The sequence below is a fragment of the Miscanthus floridulus genome, chromosome 18, assembly GCF_019320115.1.
Source record: "Miscanthus floridulus cultivar M001 chromosome 18, ASM1932011v1, whole genome shotgun sequence".
Lineage (NCBI taxonomy): Eukaryota > Viridiplantae > Streptophyta > Magnoliopsida > Poales > Poaceae > Miscanthus > Miscanthus floridulus.
Window position 1 is genome coordinate 83294188 of NC_089597.1, and position 24697 is coordinate 83318884.

At 41.8% G+C, this 24697-nt stretch overlaps 1 pseudogene; it reads left to right on the plus strand.

Moving 5' to 3' along the window:
- The first annotated feature begins 405 nt into the window (after positions 1-405).
- Positions 406-2236, plus strand: LOC136522294 (glutathione S-transferase T2-like; annotated as a pseudogene).
- Positions 2237-24697: the final 22461 nt, after the last annotated feature.

A 24697-nucleotide genomic window follows, 5' to 3' on the forward strand; every position in this document is an offset into this window, starting at 1 on the left:
GCCACTGCAACTCAGTAAAGAGAGAGTTCAGTTTTGTCATCTCCTCTACAGAGCTCCGGCCAACGCTGGTGCTCTTGAAGTGTGTGCGCTCTATTCTCTCTTCCTTCTTCTACCTCTAGTCATAGTGTATTGTCGGACAACGATAGTCGTGGTCGAAAACTGGTGAGTGGTCTACTCACCCGTGCCGGTGATCCTGTAGGCTAACAAGTGGTATCGGAACCATACAAACATCGTCGTCGGACTAACCGCTGGCGATGATAGACGGTTTGAAGATGGACGATAGCAGCGACGCTACTGTAGCTGCCCAGCCAAGGTCGTTGTGTGCACGGTGCGAAAGATCGGTGGCACCAATTTGACCGACGTCGACTCACACCTGGTCGGTGACCGATGGTATGCTGACTGACGCAGCCTTCTCCGATTTATTTGCTCTGCAAAAGCAAGGTTAGCCCCTCCCCGTATCCCTCCTTTTTCAACGACCTCTCTTCCCCAGTCTGAACCCTAGATCGAATTGTATCCTAAATCCATTCGTGGCTACCGGTGATGAACCAGCGAACCAAGCGTCAGATGGCTCCGCCACCAGATCAGGACAGACCTGCTCCTGCATATCTGACCGGATCTGCTCCTGCTCCTACGCTTCATTCATCTGCTCATATTCCTGCGCTTCTTTGTGGTGGTGCTACTGTTCCTACTCCAGGAGGCCAATCAGGTAATCCACTTGGAGATTTATTTCTTTATACAAGATTACTTGTAGATCCATGTTAGCTGTGCAAAATCTGTTCACACTTCCTCCTATGTACCTTTGCAAAATCCCCATGGTCTAGCCCCACATTGCTTATGTTGCCCTCTTGTCGTTTTTTTTCTCGATAATTTTTTTCCTCTCAACTGATGGTATGACGCCATGACTGCTCTACAGCATGGTGGCCTCGACCTTTGCCACAAGCCACATCGTTAGGGGCCACATCCGCAAATTGGTAAGTCTCATTTTGTTGTACTTGCAGCCTGAATGATTGTTCCAAGTTTTAACAGTAGCCAATATGTTTTGTGTACTTTACTGCTAGAAATAGTTAGTTTAGTAGTTGTATTAGTTCCAGTAGAAGTAACACTGATGTTTTATGGGTTACTTGATTTTTCAGTGGTATGGATTACTATCCACCTGGCGGTTTTATGAGCTTTTTCCAAACTGGACAGCAACCATTCATTCCTCATGTTTCGGCACCATGGCCACCTATGGGAAAGGATCTCAATTAGAACCACAAAGTAGTGATTCAGGAAACCAAAATGCTAAAAAAAGATCGAAAGGCAAAACTGTCAACTTAGATGATGGAAACAATGTCAGGACTGCAAAGTGTGTTGTATTTGATAAAGAGGAGGACGAGAGGCTAGTAAGTAAAATTTTATCACTAACTTTTGCACTGATCGTTGGCTTTCTTTTTGTACCTTCACAAATATATGAACTTACAACTAATCATGTATGCTAAATTCAGGTCAGTACATGGCTGATTCACTCGAATGACCCAATCAATGGGAAATGCAAGAAAAATGAGAGCTACTGGGGTGATGTACATGAACTATACAATAGCACTACACCTACAAACCAAAGAAGAGGTGAAACGTCTCAAAGATTGCTGGCAAAAAATTAAGAGATGGGTGGGATTTTTCTATGCTTGTTGGAAGAAGGCTACCTCAGTTTATCGTAGCGGATATTCAGATGACCAGCTAAGAGACATGGCTAAGCAGTTTTATTTGGATGACTATCCTAAGGAAGGCCCATTCACAGTTTTACACTGCTGGAAGGTTCTTCGTGATGAACCCAAGTGGCATGTAGTCTTGGAAGAACTTGAAAAACCAAATAGAAGGAGTTTGGATGATGAAGATGAGGCAATTGACATCTCAGGGACGCCAAAAGGTGTAGGAGAAAAGGAACGTCCTATAGGGACAAAACAAGCTAAGAAACAACGCGCAATGGTAAAGGTAGAGTCAACAATGATAATGCTGTTTTAGATGAAGACTTGATGAAATTCTTTGACATTCAAGCTGCAGCAAAAAAACGACAGGAAGAGTTCTTAGAGGCCCAGGAACGCAATTCTGATAGGAAGGTTGAAACAGTAAGGCTTAGGAGGGAGGCTGCTTTACTGGAATGAGTATGGACACTAGGAAGATGACAGAGGATATTAGGGCTGAGCATGTGATTGGCCTGAAGATTCTAAGGGACAAATTAGCTGGCAACAGTAACTAAGGTAGTTTGTTATTTTTGTTGACTGCCATTTTTGCTTACATTCAATCAACATGTAGTATAAATGCATTGGGAATTATATTGAGTACGCTGACTTACCATTTGTTTCCTTTTTTTCAGAATCGTTGATATGAGGTTGATTGGCATTTCTAGCATGCTCTGACAGAGGTTGTTGGTTCAGAGATGACTTTTGGCTTTTGGTGCTTCTTCCTCAATGATGCAGCTAGCTGTTCAATTTGCTTTTGTGGCCTGAAATATAATAAACATGTTTGGCTTGTGTCATGGTTATTAATTAGTTCATCACGTAGTAACCGTATGGACATTTTATTTTATTGTTCTGTTCAAAACGTTGTCCATGTCGTCATGGCAGTGTATTTGCTATCAGTTTGCTTATCTTTAGTGAGAGTTTTTCCTGTATACCATTATAAAAGATGGTCGTTATCTACGTGCCATTAAAAAGTTCGAGCGTACCTAGGTGTCACTGGTCGAAACTTTTTTTGTCGCTCAAGCCATTCTGTCTCCATTCTGTTTGATTTTCATGGTTTGGGAGCTCTGACATATAGGACCGGGCAGATAAATTGTCCAAAATAGCCCGGTGGCTGTCTCTCCCAAACCCGTCTCTCTCCGTAGCCCTTTCTGGAGGCGGCGGCAGCGCCGTCCGTCTCAGACGCAGAGCGCGTGGGCGAGGTTGGGAACGCGCCCGTTGCCTGGCACATCAAGCTGGGCCTCGACCGTGGCCCGCTGCTCACGGCGTGCATGCTCTCGGGTTGGCCGGGCGGCATGGAGCTCTCATGCATGCGAAGATAGCTCCATGGTCAGCGGAACCTTCACTGCACCCTAGTGAGGAACACCGCGAGGCTAAACACCGTTATGCAGACGTCCCTGGCTGAGGAACACCGGGTACCTAAGCGTGCTGAACGACTGTAGCCGCGCCAGGCTGCTCGACGAGGACGGGTTGTGGTGCTTCGACCGCATGCGGTTGGAGCACAAGGTCGCGCCCAACAGCTGCATGGTGGACCTGATGGCCCGCGCCGGAAGGCTGGACGGACGCGTGCACTCATCGGGAGCATGTTGAGGCAGTCGTGCTACGGCGAGGCCATGCTCGACCTCGACGGCAGGAAGGTGAGCTCACACTGGAGCGCCAGCTCTTCCTGCTCGGATAGGTCCCGCGGCATGGGCGCGTGGAAGATGATGAGTCGATGACCATTCACGCCACACGTACACACGCTTCACGCTTGGCTTGTCACCGAGCTCGATCAGTTCCATCGTGGCTACCGTTCACGCAGCTAGCGAAGCCATCAAGACGTATGTACAGTGCCGCTATTTACTAACCATTCTGCCTAGCCCAAGCGACATAGGAGCCGAGGTGCACCAACACTACTACATTAAGCATTTGTAGGGGCGGCTGACGATGGTTTGTAGAGGCGGTTTTGCCAGCCGCCCCTACCACACCATCTCTACAAATTAAGGGTTTGTAGGGGCGGTTCCCAGGCCGTCCCTATAAATCAATTTGTAGAGGCGGCTTGTGTCATCAGCCGCCTCTATAATTGTATTTATAGGGGCGGTTGGTAACACCAGCCGCCTCTAAAAAATAATTTGTAGGGACGGTTGTAACACCAGCCGCCCCTATAATTCCTATTTGTAGGGGTGGTTCACTCTAGAACCGCCCCTACAGTACATTTTCATACACAAAAAATTGAAATTTAAAAATTTAAATATGACCAGAACATATATACATATATATATATATAATATAATTCACAAGGACATTATATCAACAACTAATTGACAAGAAGATATATGCATTACAAACCCATAATAATTTAAATTACTTCATTACAAACCCATTCATTACAAACACATAATAATTTAAATTTGTTTATTATAAACCATAATAATTTAGATCAGTTCATTATTACAACTAACAGTAATTTAACTTCCTAGAATTTTCTAACGTCGTACCACGTACTCGAAGAAGTGCAGATCATTCATTTTATATGCCAAAATGTCACTGATGTAGCGCAATGTATTTACTAGTGCACTCTCCCTTGCTTCACAAGATCGTTCACAAGGTCTACTGACGACGATCAACATTGGTCGAGAATCTTCACTCCTACTCACAAGAATTTTTTCCTGGATTCCCTCTGAAGTGAGAACAGGGCCACCATATTTTCATTTATAACGATCCAAGTGATACATGGCCTGGTTTAAAATGGCTTCAAAGCTACAACTTACGTATGTTACGTCGTTCTCCTGAATATGCAAGTGTTGGGAAAAATATGGTTATAAGAACCATGCATATATATAGACATAACAATTGATCTGGATATAAGTTATGAGACTGACCACATCAATCATGTTGTCCTCAGCAAGCTTTGCACAAAACAATCCAATATCGTGGTGGAGGCCCACATTCAAAGCAGCAATCCTCATGGAGGAGTATGTAGGAATATTGTACCTAATATTTTGAAGTGCCCTTAAACATGCTTGCATAGTATATTTTTTGCGCAGTAATGTTATGAGGTTGACCAATGCTCGTCCTATCGATGTATAAAATCATACCTTGTTGGTTACGCGCCCTAGCGAGAATAGAAAAGCCAATTCAACATTGCTTGAGTCGACCATCTATAGGGAATATATCAACATTGAGAAAATCAACCCTAAAATTTGAGAGTGTCTCTCTGAACCATGGTATATGATGAATTGTCTACATTTAAGAATTATATATATCAGAACAAAATATCTATAGAGGTGTCTTTAAAACATGTTACTTATTATGCTTGGATATGGGTGGTTTGCCCTCCCCAATGCTGGTTGGAAGCCCAGATCATACACATAATTATTTGGTAGATCCGGCGAAGGGAGTTCAGCCATATCTTCTCCTAAATTTATGTCAAGAAAAACAGTTATAGTAGAGGAACAGGAGAGGAGAGGAGTAGGAGAAGTAGGAGCAGAGGACAGGAGAGGAGAAGAGTAGAAGTAGTAGGACTAGAAGAGGAGGGTCTACAAAGCAGCATCAGTATTATTAATAGATAATGTTGCTTGTGCAACCAAAATATCGCTGCCAACATAAATTAGTGTTATCCAAACTAATAGGCCTCAGACACCATAATTAAATCATCATACAATTATGTTATCCAACTATATCGACCATCTAATTGTGTCATTACAGGCCTAAGTATTGCAGTTGCATTGGTAGCTCATGGAAAGCCTCATCTAAAGTCCAAACACCATCACCAACAGACTAATAATCACCACATTCTTGCAAGAACCACTCTTACCACTCTGAGGGGATGCTTTCACCATAATCAGTTGGGACCAGATTAGAGGAGGTAGTTGCTGCTCCAACATAGGCATTGAAATCTCTAAGTGTATGGTCATAGTTGTTGTACTTGTATAGCATTTTTGAACCCAAGCACATGTTCACTAGCCTCATGCCAAGACATATAAATCCCAAGTTTCTTCCCGTTGAAAACAACATAGCAAGGGTCCATTTCCTAGTGGAAGTGAAGAAAATAGCTATCAATCAAGTTCAAACTAACTCACAAAATGAGTAGTAAGAGTAGTAGTAGAGGTAGAGGCCTCAGAAACATGTCAATCATCATTTGATAAAGAACTTGAAGCATAAAGGCATCATAAACACAGTGAGCATATATAAAAAACAGTGAGCATATAGAAAAAGACAGTAGGAGCGGCTGGTAATGATGTCAAGTTCCTCACAAGTTCTTAATCATCAGCTCATATTCCATATAATGTATGGACTTAGATAATTTCATCATCGACAAAACAAAGGGAAGGAGAGGAGAGGGGAAATTTGGCAAAAAAAAAGCAACAGCTGCTTAACAAACATAGAGAGGAAAATGTATAAAAAAGCAGCTGCTGCTTTCCAAACATAGAGGATAGGAAAGGTGGCAAAAAACGATAGCTGCTTATAAGTAGGGGGCCATTCGATCATCATATGAGCTACCTCATATGCATTAGAATTTCTTTTTTCTGTTGCCTGATAGATCTGTAAGATAGAAGGAAGTTTCGTAAGGAGAACAAGAAAGAACTAGCCACATCAGATAGCTTCGCCTGTGAGAATTGAACCTTAACGCTTCCAAATTTTTAATGATGAGATCAGAACAAAAGAGAAAGAGTTGATCGTAAAGCTGGATTATGATAGAGTTAACTGGTGTTCACTGTATGCAGGTTAGAAAAGAAATATGAAAGGACTCTTGTGATGCTCCAGATGATCAGCATGACTGTAGACATACCGTAAATTTCTACAAAATTAGATAGAGACAAGAATATAGCATAGAAAACAACACAAAACCAACCAGTTTGCATAATCATTTTACATGGAATAGCTACCAAAACTCATAATCAAACATAATTGCAAAATGACTTCTCAATCTGAAAATAAAAGATGAACCACACTCGGCCCCAGTTTAGAATAGGGTGTTAATTTGTCATCATTGAATAAATAACCTTAATTATTTGGCATAATCATGACAGCTGGTCAGCTACTAAATTCAAGTTGGTTCAAAGTCCATACAGCACTGAAATATCAAAACAGTATGCACACCACAACCAAATGCACAGTATGTTCTATAGAATGGATAAGAATTTGATAATTTTTTAGCTGCTCACCCATAATTGCAAAAAGTAAAAATTCTTGCAAAAATAATTTTTTAGCTGCTGACCCATAATTCGGTGAAAAAATTTATTTGTCAAGCAAGCCTAAAGAGGCTGGTGGTAGAGGCCCCAAAACTACCAATAAGGCAAACATGCTCATTCAGCCAGGAAAAATAACGGCAACAGAAAACTAGAGCTACTAAAAAAGTTAACAACGTTTTCCTTTCTGATTTACTAAATGAACAACAAAGTATATGTGCATGTCAGTTACTCCCGAACATAGATCTGTGGTAACAATGCCATAGCTGCCTTCTCATGAGCTACTAGGATTGCATTCCATCAGCCATCATGACATAGTAGTTCTCAGTGCACAGAGTCTTTTGACATGCTTCCATAGGCTGCATACTATTTCATCCTACCGTGACTAAACCCGTGGCAGATCCAGAGTATGTCTGGCCAAAAAACTAATATACAACACGGTATAATCCAATACAAATTTTGGTACAAGGTTTGAACCACGAGTTGTGAATGGCAGGCAGGCTTGACGACAGGACATACACAGCTAGCATCAGATTGCAAAACGTAATTTGCTGAGAGAGAAGCAGAGCACTGCTCCATGTTTCAGTTTTCAGTACTCACTGCCAACTAATTTTTGTATTGCTTGTGTCAGAGAAAAAATAGCATCATAGCATTGCAGAAGTACCACTTAAGCAAATCACTCATCAATTTTTCTATGTTTGTAAAACACCAAAGGAAACTGTCATTTTGCTTTCAGTCCTGGCTGTGCTCAATTTCTTTCTAGCTAAACATCTGCTATGTTGCGTATCTTGGTAATTCAGATGCACTGTTGGCCAACTAAACAATACCCCGATTGTAATCCTTGGTACATGTCATGGGTGTGGATGAAGGGGGGTATGAGCCAGCATGTCCATGAACCAACCCTCATGTACAGAAGGAGACTGGATTAGTTTGGTTAGAGAGATAAGATTAAAAATGGGATTGTTAGCTAGATACAAGATAAGGTTGTTAGCTCCAGGCTTTTAGCATCAGGATTGGATTTATTAGCTTATATAAGGTTGTGGCAGTCTCCTCATTTGATCAAAGCAAGAATCAGTCCATCTAATTTCTCATCTACATCTGTACTTCTATTTCATGATGATCCAGTTTCTCATCCTTAATAACTGATTCCACCCAGGACACCCTCTAGTGGTGATTATCTCGACTCTGACTATGACAGTACATCACTAGGGTCTAGGAACACTAAGCACGAAACAAAGTAAGAAAACAGGGGTGTATAGTGCTATTTACTAAGAGAGGACATTCAATAAGTTCATCAAATGCATATCTCTTCTTGAATCAAACAGTGTGTGTAGTCTGAACATTTGAACAGAGTATAAAATCTTGTATATCGACATGCACTGAATATATGACTCACACATCATCATCTAGCATAACAAGTTCAGACAAGTGCTTGCTAAATCTCTCCGACTAATAAGGTCATAGTTGACTAAGCTTTTCAGTACAAGGGATGCATGTTGAGACTGCAGAGTTTCAAAATGACAACTTGTAACAACTATTTCTAGTGTCTATCAGAATTCTGGATTTTTGGAAATTCAAAGGAATAGCAAGTTCGGGTATTGCATTTAGTCAACACACCTTAAATCAATTAAAAATGATTCATGCTTATGCTAAAGCTGCCGCTTTTCCACTAGTATTCTAGCAACTTCAAACACGATTTTGAAACCTTAAATGATTTCAACTACAAAAGTCGTGAACATAAAAGTTGTTGAACTCATCACTATCTACAACTTTTATTTTGGTCACTTCTTCATTTGACAAAGTATTAGTAAACATTGTTCACAAATTCACATATCACTCATAGTTTCATGAACTATATTAGAGACATGTTGATTTGTAAACAATGTTTACTATCACTTTGTCAGATGAAAAAATAACCAAAATAAAAGTTATAGATCTTGATAAGTTATGCATATTTTGTATTCATCACTTTTTCAGCCAAAATCATTTGGTGTTTCAAAATCTTGTTAGAACTTGTCATTTTTTTAAATTTGAAAATTTGAATTACTCAAACTTTGTCAAACGAAAAGAATGACCAAATCAACACAGTAACTTGATAGGGCATGATTTTAGAAAATTTTAGGAAAAAAATCATCGCATTTGGAGTTGGTATGAGGGAGAAAGACTAGTTACCAAATTTACCCAGAGATTAAAAAGAAAAATCACAACTGTTCATGATGATCAATGATGAACAAATATGATTTCTCTTTCTAATCTATGGCTAAAACTTGTAACTAGTTTTTCTCCCTCATACTAACTCTAAATATGATGGATTTTTTTCTAAAATTTTCTAAAATCATGCTCTATCATTTTAGTCTGGTCATTTATCTTTGTCACTAATTTTGGACAATTCAAATTTTGAATATCAAAAAATGACAACTTTAAACCTGATTTTCAACCACTAAATGATTTCAGCTATAAATGTGATGAATATAAAAGTTGTATAACTCGTCAAGATCTCCAACTTTTATTTTGGTCATTTCTTAATTTCATAAAGTGTTAAGTGCTTGTTTTAAGTGTTTCAATAGTAGTCCGAACATGTTGCAGTAGTAATAAGTGCATGTTTCAAGTATCTGTGTGTTACAGTTGTTTTAATAGTAATAGAGTGGATGTTGCAATAGGTTCATCTGGACGTTGCAAAGGGTAGTCTCACACACATACATAAATATATAGTCTCACACACATACAAAATATATAGTCTCACACACATGCATAGATAAAGTCTTACAAACACACACACTTACATAAACACTCCACGTTTAACAACTAGCTAGCCTGCTGTAACGACTTTTCTCTTGACACCTTTTTTGTTCCCATGGCAATATGTCTTTGGGTAGGTTCTTTTCCACAACACAGATCTTCTTAGAAAAGTCTGTGAATAGCGGCATCTCATCGTAGTTATTGTAAGCATCAACATCGTCCACGCCATCAACTCCAATAATATGCTGTTTCCCGGAGGCAACCATGTGCTTTGTCTTCTTCTTCAGAGGGAGGTTACTTTGTGGATCAGGCATATAGAAAACTTGTGCGACACGTGAAGCGAGCACCCAAGGGTCATCTTGGTAGCCTAGATTCTCAAGGTCTAGGACTCTCAATCCGATCTCGTTTAGTTGGTGTTGTTTGATCCAGCGGCATCAAAACAGGGCCACCGTTATATCGCTTCCATAGTCAAGTTCCCATATCTCTTCAATTATGCCAAAGTATTGGAGCTTTTGCCCCACTCTATCGAGAGCTTCTATTCGAACGCCGCTGTTTTGGTTCACATATTTACTATCCTTTGCGTGGGTATAGTACGTGTACCGATTGATAGCCAAGTGTTCATCAATGTACGGTTGCATCAGTTGTTTACTCTGCAAGACATTGTAATGCACCCGACTCACTTCTTTGTAATCATGGTCGATGAACACTTTTCTATCACTGGTGCCCTTCCCAGCTAGCCTACCCTTGTGACGAGAATCGGGTTTACCAATCCCTTTTTATACTTTTAGGTACTCTTAACAGCACTCGACGACTTCTTCAGTACTGTAATCCTCTATCATGGAGCCCTCTAGGTATGCTCGATTATGCACGTATCGGCTTAGAACCGACATGAACCGCTCGTAGGACCACATTTCATGCAAGTAGCAAGGGCCTAGCGCCTGTATCTGATGAACCATGTCAATCATGAGATGTGGTATTATATAAAAAAAAGCAGGAGGTAAACACATCTCTAGTTGGTTTTGTGTCTCCATCACAAATTCATGTAGGTCACTCAGCTCTTTCTTGTCAATCGTCTTCTGTGAGATCTTCGAAAAGAAGAAGCACATGCGGGTGATGGCCATTTTCAAGAACTCTAGCTTTATAGACTTGATTGCAATAGGTAGAAACATTGTCGACATCACATGACAATCGTGAGCCTTGCAGTGTGTTATTGACAAGTCCTTCATCGACACTAGCTTCTTCATATTCGCTGAAAACCCAGTCGGGACTTTGACCTCCCTCAGGAAAGTGCATATAGCTCTCTTCTCTTCTGGTGTTAGGTTGAAGCACGCCGCGGGTAGAGTGTATTTTCCATTAGCCTCAGGTACCGAGTGAAGCTATGGCATCACATTTAGCTGCACCATGTCTTTCTATGATTTCAGACCATCCTTTGACTTGCCTGTGTCCATCAAGGTAGCAATGAGACTCTCAAAGACATTCTTCTGCATGTGCATAACATCAATGGCTTGGGGGACCTCTAAGTCTAGCCAATAAGACAGATACTGAAACAAGATCGATTGTTTCTTGAAAGGTACGCCTTCGATAGGAGGTCTGCTTCTATCTTTGTTCGTCCCATCTGGATTCTTCTTTCCATAGACGATGCTTATGTTTTTCACCATTCTATACACGTGTTCTCCATTATGACGTCTCTCCAGAGGGGGTTCAATCTCTAGGGTGTTGTCATAAAATCTAAAGAATAATTTATTGCGGTACTTGTGACTTGTCTTTAAGAAGCACCGGTTCCTTAGGTAAACTATCTTCTTGGATGCATCTAGGAACACCCATGTAGTACTATCCAAGCAAACTAAGCATCCCGTCTTCCCTTTGATCTATCTAGACAAAGCAAACAACGTGGGGTAATCATTGGTAGTAACAAATATTATTGCTCAAGTCAAGATCACTGGCCAAGTGCTGTGGTCGCTCATCCTCTCATTGAAGGGATTCATTCCATCGGTGCTCAAGTCAAACCGTACATTCCTTGGGTCATCGCTGAATTCTTTGTGCTTCTCATCGATCCTTTGCCACTGACTATAATCAGCTGGGTGTGCAATCTTATCATCATCCACCTTGCGCTCATCATCCCACCATGTCATGAGCGTGGCTTCTTTAGGGTTTAGGAAGATACGTCTCAAGCGGTCGGTCACTGGCAGGTACCACATTACCAAGGCATAAATTCTTCTCTGCTTTGCATCATTGCCTAATAGAGTATTCTCTAGGGGCTGAGATTCTTGTACCACCTTTTTCGTACCCTTCTTATTCCTCTTTTCCCCCATGAAGGCTTTGTCCCCACCATAAAGGTCATTGTTCTTATACCGGCTGGCCCCACATCGGGGACATTTATCTAGTAACTTGAACGTTTTGCCATGAAAAAGGATACAGTGGTTGGGGCATGCATGGACTTTTTTCAACCCCCATTATCAATGGACTTATGACCTTCTTCGCTTGGTATGTGTTGGTGGGAACTGAGTTTAGTTGTGGCAGTATCCATGACAGGAGACGCAATAGATCATTGAAACTACAGTCTGACCAACCGTACTTAGCCTTTAGGATGAGTAGCTCAAGCATAAAACGTACCAATGTCCAATGTGTCGGACATCCCTTTTCAACACCATAGACAGTCTCCTTCGATGTTTTTGTCACCCTTTCCAAAATTTCTAGACCTTTCGGTCTCTTTAGTAAAATCTCTGGTCCAAGGGCTCGAATCATGTCCTCTAAATCATCTTCATCCCCGACACGTGCTCAGCCATCATTATTGGCACCACCTTTGTCGTTACCATCCCAACCACCAGCATCACCACCTTGTTCATTGCCAAACTCGGGATCCATTCGTGCATCAAGCTCTGCTGAATATTGGGACAGGGATTATAGGGTTTCATCATCGTATTCCTCCTCATCCTCGCTGTTATCAATAACCGTTTCACCATGAAGAATCCACACTATGTAGTCCTCAACAAATCCTCGCATAATCAAATGTGATCTGATGATAGTCACATCTGTCTATGCCATACGGTTCTTGCAATCTTTACAGGGACAAATAATTGTATCCTTATTCTCTATCAACGTCGTTGCATGCTTCTCTGTGGCTTCAATAAATTCATCCACCTCTTCACGAAAACCTACCTTGAACCTTAATGAACCATACATCCAAGAGTTCATGTACTCCATCTTTTACAACAACAACAAAAAACATTAAAGGACTACTTATTCAGATATATATAAAAATGAATCAAATTAATAATTACTTGAGAATAATTATATATACTTCAGATATATATGAATATAAATCAAATATAATTACATGAAGCATTCAAACATACCATGGTAGAGGAAAATTAATTAATGGCCTATTTATCCATAAATAATTAAAATACTTATTTGTTGATTACAATAAACAATTTCAAAGACAATAATTAGCAACAATTAATATTTTACCCAATATCTTTCATGCAAACCCTAGTCCAATTTCATCAAACATAAATTTACAAAAATGAAATTAATAAAAAAACCAAACTCTAGATCTAGATCTAGATCTACATGCGCATGAAACATCCATAAAACTAAGTAATTGTTCACTAAAATTAAGAAACATGGACCAAATAAGGGTATGATCTTGTTCCCCTACCTAATTTACCCTAGTACATTCAAAACTTGGGTCTAATTTGCTTCATAAGTAGCTCAAGCACCATAGAAGAGAGAGAAAAGCAAAATTCTAATTACTCACTAACCAACCATTAAAACTTCAAAAAAGTGTGGAATAATATTTCTTACCTTCTACAACCTCTCCACCAAAAGATTTGAGACTAAAACCTTCCCCCTTAGTAGAGCAATTTTTGGAAGGTGCCCAAGGCCTTCCTACCTTTTTTTTACGGGTTGGAGTGAGTGACCTAAGGAGGAAGAAGGGGCTGCAGGTTTTTATACGTGGGTCATTTGTAGGGGTGGCTGGTGATTGAGCGGCCCCTACAAATGGTAAGACCAGGGACGGCTGGTGAGTGAGCCGCCCTTACAAATTGACCCATTTGTAGGGGCGGCTCGTATCACCAGCTGCTCCTACTGTGCCATTTGTAGGGGCAGCTGGTCTCGTCGGTCCCGAGCATGCCCACTGTAGGGGCGGCTCCATCACTAGTCACCTCTATAAAAAAATTGTCCCGTTGCTACAAACATTTTTTGTAGTAGTGCAAGCAACTCCGACGTACTCGCAACTGCTGTTGGTCGTGGACGTCCAACCCAGGGCACAAGTACCTGCTGTCACTAGCACACGTGCACGCGCTCCTCTGCGTGCTGGACGAGATGCTGCACCTCCCACTAGCTTAGGCCACGCTGGCCCGCGCTACCGTCGACGCTGAAGGTCTGCTGGATGGCTTCCTCATCCTGGCTGATGCCTTCGGCACATTCCTCATGGTGCTGGTCGCGCACCAGCAGCATGCGCGGAGCTCCACGTCGCCGTGCACAGGCGTGACACCACCAAGCTAGCCTCAGTCGCGCATGCAGAGGTAGGACAGGAGGGGCCTCAAGCATCTCACCATCGCCTTGGCGTACGAGGGCGCCAGGCAGGCACGCGCGGCATGCCCATAGAGGCCGAGGTCACGATCGCGAGGACCATGGCCGAGGCCGTCAATGACACTGCTACGGATTCCTCGACAACGCCCACTGCTGCTGGTGGGGAGGGTGGTGGACATGGTTGGGGCGGTCGAGCTCGCTGTGTACATCCTCCCGTCATCATCGCGGTGGGCGTCTGAAAGGTCCTAGTATGGCTAGAGGGGGGGTGAATAGCCTATTTAAAAATCTACAAATCAACTAGAGCAATTTGATTAGTATGACAAATAGCGTAATGCAAACTTGCTCTAGCTCTACAAGGGTTGCAAGCCACCTATCCAATAATTCTAGTTACAATGATTACTTAGGCATGCAAACTTGCTACTCTAAAGAGCTCAACTAAATGAATGTAAATAATCAAGCAAGCTCTCAATTCTAATTACACTAAAGAGCTTGTATCAACTAGTTTGAAAGAATGTAAATAAGTAGGGTGATTATACCGCCGTATAGGGGATGAACCAATCACAATATGAAGATCAAGCCAATCACCGAGAGAATACAAATGACAAGAGGCAATCGATTTTCTCCCGAGGTTCGCGTGCTTGCCAACACGCTACGTCCCCGTTGTGTCGACCAACACTTGGTGGTTCGGCGGCTAAGAGGTGTGCCACAAACCTCGTCCACATGATAGGACACCACAAGAACCGACCCACAAGTGAGGTAACTCAATGACACGAGCAATTTACTAGAGTTACCTTTTGGCACTCCGCCGGGGAAGGTACAACTCCCCTCACAATCACCGAAGGCGGCCACGAACAATCACCAACTCGTGCCGATCCTTCACCGCTGCTCCAACCGTCTAGGTGGTGGCAACCACCAAGAGTAACAAGCGAAATCCGCAGTGCAACACGAATACCAAGTGCCTCTAGATGCAATCACTCAAGCAATGCACTTGGATTCTCTCCCAATCTCACAATGATGATGGATCAATGATGGAGATGAGTGGGAGGACTTTGGCTAAGCTCACAAGGTTGCTATGTTAATGAAAATGTGCAAGAGTACCTCCCTTGAGCCAGCCATGGGGCTATAAATAGAGCCCCAATCAAATAGAGCCGTTATACCCCTTCACTAGGCAAAACACGCTCTGACCGGACGCTTCGGTCATACTGACCGGACCCTAGACTCAGCGTCTGGTCGCCCGATGGACGCCACACGTCACTTGCTTCAAATGCGGTTCATCAGATTCCAACGGCCACAAAACTGACCAGAAGCACCGGCAAAACTGACCGAACGTTGAAGCCCCAGCGTCCGGTCGTTTCCAGTAAGCTCCCCGAGGCGTATTTCTTTGACTAGACGCGTCCGGTCCACCTCGACCGGACACAGACCAGCGTCCGGTGCAATACCCTAGGTACTGTGCCGATCGACCAGTTCGACCGGACGCACGCTGCCAGTGTTCGGTGCTTTCAGACCCAGCGTCCGGTCAGTTGACCGACGCCAGCGTCTTTGCGACCAACTTGTTTTCACTTCTAACTTCTTCACCCTTGCTCTAATGTGCCAACCACCAAGTGTATCACCTTGTGCACATGTGTTAGCATATTTTCACAAACATTTTCAAGGGTGTTAGCACTCCACTAGATCCTAAATGCATATGCAATGAGTTAGAGAATCTTGTGGCACTTTGATAACCGCATTTCGATACGAGTTTCACTCCTCTTAATAGTACGGCTATCTATCCAAAATGTGATCACACTCACTAAGTGTCTTGATCACTAAAACAAAATGGCTCCTACATTTTATACCTTTGCCTTGAGCCTTTTGTTTTTCTCTTTCTTCTTTTCCAAGTTTAAGCATTTGACCATCACCATGCCATCACCATTGTCATGATCTTTGCCATTGCTTCATCACTTGGAGTAGTGCTACCTATCTCATAATCATCTTGATAAACTAGGTTAGCACTTAGGGTTTCATCAATTATCCAAAACCAAACTAGAGCTTTCAATCTCCCCCTTTTTGGTAATTGATGACAACCCTTATACAAAGATATGAATTAAAGTTCATTTGAATCAATGTTGCTTGCCCAAGCATATTTACCATGTGTAAAGGATATGGGCAAGTTTCATGAACTCCAAATGGTAGTAATTGCTCCCCCTACATATGTGCTAAGAGTTTGGAATGTAGCTTTGCACATATGCTTAGATAGGAAATATAGGAGTCAATTTCTACCAAATGATGCTAAGGTATAAGAGATAGATCTTTGAAGCGTGATACCAATCGGAGTGCACCAATATACTATCCTTAGCATCATTAGTAACTAGACATACACAATCACTAGAATACCCCATGAGATCAACATTAAAAGTAAGGGTCTAGTTTTCATAATGTGAGCATGAGTCTAGTTACTTTAGTCTATGCATGCTAGTTTTTCATTTCATCATTCAAACCTATAACTAGCATACACCACACAAGCATGGATATTGAAATTAAGAACTTGTAACATGCAAGCAAATATATGAAATGTTCATTCAAATGCATCATACAAGTTTATGAGCTTGCTCTCCCTACTTGTGTGCTCAAAATTTTAATTGATCCCTTTCCTTTATTATATCTCTCCCCTAACACTCATATCTTTGTTTCTCTCCCCCTTTGTCAACAATTGGCACAAAAGGTGAGCTTAAATTATGGATAGGTTGGGGTGACACTATGTGAAATAAGGATCATTTTCCCAATTTGGTTCAATCTAGATTACTTGCAAAAGATATTTAACTCGGTTTGATCCAAGGACAAGCTTCTTCACACCTCCAAATAAGGGTTATCTTGTACCATGTTGAGTTAAACACTTATAGCTCATTTTCTAAATCAAACACTAGGTTTACAAGCCCGCAAACATGTCATATGCTACCACTAGATCATTTCAAACATACAAGCAATAGTGATACCATATAAGCATCAAATTCATTTGATTTTCATGAATGAGTCTAGGACATGATAGGAATGACTAGATGCACTAAACAAGTCCTTAGTAATGGATGGATGACATGTCAATCAACTTTACCTTGCTTTGCTCGAAGGAGAGGCATGTCATATAATGGGGGTGCATCAACACATATTGGAGAAGTCAAGTATGTTCAATTCATTCCTTAGCTTGCAAAACCTCTTCTCATCAAGTGGCTTGGTGAATATGTCGGCAAGTTGATCTTCGGTACCCACACTCTCTATGCAAATGTCCCCTTTTTGTTGGTGATCTCTTATAAAGTGATGACGGACATCTATATGCTTTATTCTTGAGTGTTGAACCAGGTTGTTGGTGAGCTTCACGGCACTTTCATTGTCACATAGCAATAGCACTTGCTTGAACTTGATTCCAAAGTCACTCAAAATAGCCTTCATCCAAAGTAATTGAGCACAACTACCGGCCAAAATGTACTCCACTTCGGCGGTTGAAAGTGCTACACTATTTTGCTTCTTTGATGACCAAGACACAAGTGATCTTCCCAATAGTTGACATGTGCCTGATGTGCTCTTTCTCTCAACTTTGCATCCCGCATAATCGGAATCCAAATATCCAATCAACTCAAATCTTGCTCCTTTGGGATACCATAATCCAACATGTTGTGTATGCTTTAAGTACCTCAATATTCTCTTTGTTGCCTTCAAATGACTTTCTCTTGGTGTGGTTTAAAATCTTGCACATATGCATACACTAAACATCACATCCGGTCTTGATGCGGTCACATAGAGTAGACTTCCAATCATAGACCGATACATCTTTTGATCCACCATGTTGCCACTAGCATCACTATCTAAGCTTCCACTTGTCCCCATTGGTGTACTAATAGCTTTACTTTCATCCATTTCAAACTTCTTGAGCATGTCCTTGATATACTTGCCTTGACTCACAAATGTGCCATTCTTCATTTGCTTGATTTGAAGACCAAGGAAGTAACTAAGTTCTCCAATCATAGACATCTCAAACTCACTTGCCATCATCTTGCCAAACTCCTCACAAAATTCTTGATTTGTTGATCCAAAAATGATGTCATTAACATAGATTTGCATTATAAACAAGTCATTTCCAAGCTTCTTGGTGAAGAGAGTGGTGTCAACCTTTCCCATCTTGAATCCCTTAGAGAGTAGGAAATCCCTCAATCTCTCATACCATGCTCTAGGTGCTTGTTTCAATCCATACAAAGCCTTTCTCAACTTAAACACATGGTTGGGTTTCTTTTCATCTTCAAAACCAGGAGGTTGCTCAACATACACAAGCTCATTGATGTACCCATTGAGAAATGCACTTTTCACATCCATTTGGTACAACTTGATGTTGTGGGCACAAGCATAAGCTAGCAAGATCCTAATTGCTTCCAATCTTGCAACCGGGGCATATGTTTCTCCAAAGTCAAGACCTTCAACTTGAGTGTAACCTTGAGCCACTAATCTTGCTTTGTTCCTTATTACTATCCCATCTTAATCTTGCTTGTTCCGAAAGACCCACTTAGTTCCAATCACATTATGACCCTTAGGCCTCTCAATTAAATTCCATACATGATTTCTTGTGAAGTTGTTTAGCTCTTCATGCATAGCATTGATCCAATCAACATCCCTCAAAGCTTCATCTATCTTCTTAGGTTTAATGGATGACACAAATGAGAAATGCTCACAAAATGAAGCCAATCTTGATCTTGTTTGCACACCTCTTAAAATATCACCAATGATAGTGTCCAATGGATGATCTCTTGCAACATTGGTTGGTTGAAGCACTTGCACTTGATTGCTAGCATTTGATTGATCACTTGGTTGAGATGATGAACTAGCCATTTGTTGATCTTGCATGTTGTCATCACTAGTGCTTGCTTGAATTTGATCATGAGAACCATTAGCTTGCACATTTGAGTTAGAGAGCACTTGATTCTTGTCATCTTCAACATCAATCACCTCTCTAGGCCTTAACTCACCAATGTCCATGTTCTTCATTGCATTGACCAATTGAGTGCCTCTTATATCATCTAGATTCTCATCTTCCTATTGGGAACCATTTGTTTCATCAAACTCCACATCATGAACCTCCTCAAGAGTACCACTAGCCAAATTCCAAACTCTATAAGCCTTGCTAGTAGTGGAGTAACCAAGCAAGAAACATTCATCACATTTCTTTTCAAACTTGCTCAATCTAGTGCCTTTCTTCAATATATAGCATTTACAACCAAAAACCCGAAAGTATGCTATGTTGGGCTTTCTTCCATTCAATAGCTCATAAGGTGTCTTCTCCATCATAGGGTGACAATAGAGTCGGTTGCTATAGTAGCAAGCCGTGTTGATTGCTTCGGCTCAAAATGAATGACTCACATTGTACTCACTCAACATTGATCTTGTCATATCAATCAAGGTTCTATTCTTTCTTTCAACTAGTCTATTTGATTGAGGAGTATACTTGGCCGAGAATTGATGTCTAATTCCAAATTCATCACACAACTCATCAACTCTAGTGTTCTTGAATTCACTACCATTGTCACTTCTAACTTTCTTGATTATGGTTTCAAACTCATTGTGAATGCCTTTGACAAATGATTTGAATGTTGCAAACACATCACTCTTATCAACAAGAAAGAACACCCATGTGTATCTAGTGAAATCATCCACAATCACAAATCCATATTTGTTTCCACCAATGCTAGTGTATGTGGTTGGTCCAAACAAGTCCATGTGCATCAACTCAAATGCCTTAGATGTGCTCATTATGCTCTTCTTAGGATGTGTATTACCAACTTGCTTTCCGGCTTGACATGCACTACATAGCTTATCCTTCTCAAATGTGACATCTTTCAAGCCTCTAACTAAGTCATGCTTAATCAATTTGTTCAATTGTTTCATTCCAACATGACCAAGCCTTCTATGCCATAACCAACCCATGCTAGACTTAGTGATCAAACATGTTGACAATTGAGCTTCTCTAGCATTGAAATCAACTAAGTACAGATTCTCATATCTAAATCCTTTGAATATCAAGTTAGAGCCATCTGCACTTATGATCTCTACATCATCCGCACCAAATATGCACTTAAATCCAAGATCACACAATTGAGCTACCGACAATAAGTTGAAGTTCAAGCTCTCTACTAGTAGCACATTGGAAATGCTCAAGTCATTGGATATTACAATCTTACCAAGCCCTTTGACCTTGCCTTTGTCATTGTCACCAAATGTGATACTATCAATCCCATTGCTCTTGCTTTCATTGATTGAATTGAATATTCTTGAATCACCGGTCATGTGTTATGTGCACCCACTATCAAGGACCCAATGCATTCCTCTAGCTTTATAATTTACCTACAAAAGAAGATCAATTCTTTTTAGGTACCCAAACTTGCTTGGGTCCTTGTAGGTTAGTCACCAAGGTCTTTGGTACCCAAATGGCCTTCTTCTTTGGGCCCACAATTGGTGTACCAATGAACTTAGCCTTCACACCATTGGCACCCTTATAAAGCATGTAACAAGAATCAAATTTGATTGAGGATATATTAGGTAGCTTGTTCTTGTTAGTCTTGCAATTTTGCTCTATATGCCCAACTTGCTTGCATCTATTACAAAACCGACCATTGCCCTTTACAAAGCTAGCTTTGGGAGTGACAAAGGCCGCCTTGTCTTTCTTGGGGGTATAGCCTAATTCCTCTTTGTTGAGAGAAAACCTTTGGCTACCCAAGCACTTTAGCAAGCGGGCATCTCCACCATAGGCATTGCCTAAGGCACGAGTGAGCTCATTCACCTCCTTCTTGAGGGTTTCATTTTCCACCATTAGTGATGTATCATTCATAGGTGGAGTGGTAATGGTTGTGCTACAAGAAGTGTTAGTGGGAGCAACAATAATGGGTTCATGAAAAGATTCATTAATAAGATCACATGTTAGTCCCACATCACATGTTACTATCACTTGCTCCTTCTTGGCTTCCTCCTTCTTGACTTGCTCAATGAGAGAGGAGTGAGCCTTTTCAAGCTTAGAGTGAGCTTTGCTAAGCTTCTCATGTGCATCCACTAGCCCCTCATGAGTGGCGTTGAGCTCATCAAAGGATTGCTCAAGAAATTTTACTTTCTTACGCAATTCTTTGCACTCCTTTCTCTTCATCTCATTGCAAGCATGCACTTGCTCACACATGTCCAAGAGCTCCTCCTTGGAGTACTCCTCCTCCTCCTCCTCATCATCATCATCATCATTATCATTCCTACAAGAGTCACTTTCACATTCATCATCATCACTCTCATCATATTTTATATTGGTAGGCTTTGCCATGAGGCATGTTGATGGAGTGTCGAAGATGGAGGGCTTGTCATTGATGACGATGCTTGCTAGTGCTCTCTTGATAGACTTCTTGCCATCATCACTAGAGTCATTACTATCCGATGAGCCATCACTATCCCAAGTGACTACATAGCCTCCACCCTTCTTCTTCTTTTGGAAGGTCATTCTCTTCTCCTTCTTCTCCTTCTTTTCTTTCTTATCCTCCTTGTGCTTCTTCTTCTCATCCTCATCATTGTCACTATTGTATGGACAATTTGCTACTATATGATCAGGGCTCTTGCAATTGTAGCATCTTCTCACATACTCTTTCTTCTTGGTGCGATCTCTTCTCTTTCTTGCACCATAGCCCTTCTTCTTCATGAACTTGCCCATCTTGCGCACAAAGAGAGCCATAGCCTCATCATCAATATCACTTAGATTTTCATCATCACTTGATTCTTTCTTGGACTTGCCCTTGTTTTTATATGATGATGAACTAGCCTTGAATGCTATGCTTTTCTTCTTCTTGTCCTCTTCTTCCTTCTTGTCCTCCTTGTCATTCCCCTCCCTTTTCACATGGTATGTCTCTTGTGTCATGACATCACCTAGTACTTGATTGGGGGTAATATCCTTCAATCCTTCTCTTATGATGAGCAATCTTAACATCTCAAATCTTGGAGGTAAGCACATCAAGAATCGATGGGAGACATCATCATCCTTGATCTTCTCTCCCAATACCTTCAAGTCATTGACAATGACTTGCAATCGATGGAACATCTCTGGAATGTTCTCATCTTCCTTCATCTTGAAGCTTGTCAATTTTTTTTGAAAACACGAGGGAGTCTCCCAGATACTCGTAAGAAAGGAGGTGGGCATCGGGTTCGAGCCCGGGTGGCGTCGCTCTCACCTGGAGTGCTCGACCAAACGAGCTAGCGCTCGTTCCCTAAGCTTGTCAATTTATCCTTGAGGATATACAACTTAGCACTCTTCACCGCCGGTGTGCCCTCATATGTTTCCTCCAATCTCTTCCACACCTCATTTGCTCTATCACAATCCTTGATTTGCTCAAACACCTTGGAATCAATGGCATTGTATATGGTGTTGAGAGCCATTGTATTGCATTGCTTGTTGATCTTATCTTGATTTGTTGGATCATCGGGATCAATGATAGCATAGTCATTCTCGGTCACTTCCCATACTTGATCATTGATTGAACCAAGATACATCCTCATCTCTCTTCCAATAACCATAGCATGTGCCATCAAAGAATGGTGGTTTGCCCCCCACATGGTTGAACACAACTTGAGCCATAATTTGACACCGAGGTTGTTAAGCCTTTAATCAAACGGTGACCACGGCTCTGATACCACTTGAAAGGTCCTAGTATGGCTAGAGGGGGGGGTGAATAGCCTATTTAAAAATCTACAAATCAACTAGAGCAATTTGATTAGTATGACAAATAGCGTAATGCAAACTTGCTCTAGCTCTACAAGGGTTGCAAGCCACCTATCCAACAATTTTAGTTGCAATGATTACTTAGGCACGGAAACTTGCTACTCTAAAGAGCTCAACTAAATGAATGTAAATAATCAAGCAAGCTCTCAATTCTAGTTACACTAAAGAGCTTGTATCAATTAGTTTGCAAGAATGTAAATAAGTAGGGTGATTATACCGCCGTGTAGGGGATGAACCAATCATAATATGAAGATCAAGCCAATCACCGGGAGAATGCAAATGACAAGAGGCAATCGATTTTCTCTCGAGGTTCGCGTGCTTACCAACACGCTACGTCCCCGTTGTGTCGACCAACACTTGGTGGTTCGGCGGCTAAGAGGTGTTCCATAAACCTCATCCACACGATAGGACACCGCAAGAACTGACCCACAAGTGAGGTAACTCAATGACACGAGCAATTTACTAGAGTTACCTTTCGGCACTCCGCCGGGGAAGGTACAACTCCCCTCACAATCGCTGAAGGCGGCCACGAACAATCACCAACTCGTGCCGATCCTTCACCGCTGCTCCAACCGTCTAGGTGATGGCAACCACCAAGAGTAACAAGCGAAATCCACAGCGCAACACGAATACCAAGTGCCTCTAGATGCAATCACTTAAGCAATGCACTTGGATTCTCTCCCAATCTCACAATGATGATGGATCAATGATGGAGATGAGTGGGAGGACTTTGGCTAAGCTCACAAGGTTGCTATGTCAATGAAAATGTGCAAGAGTACCTCCCTTGAGCCGGCCATGGGGCTATAAATAGAGCCCCAATCAAATAGAGCCGTTATACCCCTTCACTGAGCAAAACGCACTCTGACTGGACGCTCCGGTCATACTGACCGGACCCTGGACTCAGCGTCCGGTCGTCCAATGGACGCCATGTGTCACTTGCTTCAAATGCTGTTCGTCAGATTCCAACGGCTACGAAACTGGCCGGACGCATCGGCAAAACTGACCGGACGCTGAAGCCCCAGCGTTCGGTCGTTTCCAGTAAGCTCCCCGAGGCGTTTTTCTTTGATCGGACGTGTCTGGTCCACCTCGACCGGACACAGACCAGCGTCCGGTGCAATACCCTAGGTACTGTGCCGATCGACCAGTTCGACCGGACGCACGCTGCCAGCGTCCGGTGCTTTCAGACCCAGCGTCCGGTCAGTTGACCTACGCCAGCGTCTTCACGACCAACTCGTTTTCACTTCTAACTTCTTCACCCTTGCTCCAATGTGCCAACCACCAAGTGTATCACCTTGTGCACATGTGTTAGCATATTTTCACAAACATTTTCAAGGGTGTTAGCACTCCACTAGATCCTAAATGCATATGCAATGAGTTAGAGAATCTTGTGGCACTTTGATAACCGCATTTCGATACGAGTTTTACTCCTCTTAATAGTACGGCTATCTATCCAAAATGTGATCATACTCACTAAGTGTCTTGATCACTAAAACAAAATGGCTCTTACATTTTATACCTTTGCCTTGAGCCTTTTGTTTTTCTCTTTCTTCTTTTCCAAGTTTAAGCATTTGACCATCACCATGCCATCACCATTGTCATGATCTTTGACATTGCTTCATCACTTGGAGTAGTGCTACCTATCTCATAATCATCTTGATAAACTAGGTTAGCACTTAGGGTTTCATCAATTATCCAAAACCAAACTAGAGCTTTCAGCGTCGCGAAGATGGCGTCTCGCCAAGATGACACATGGGCACGATGGCCCTTGGCGA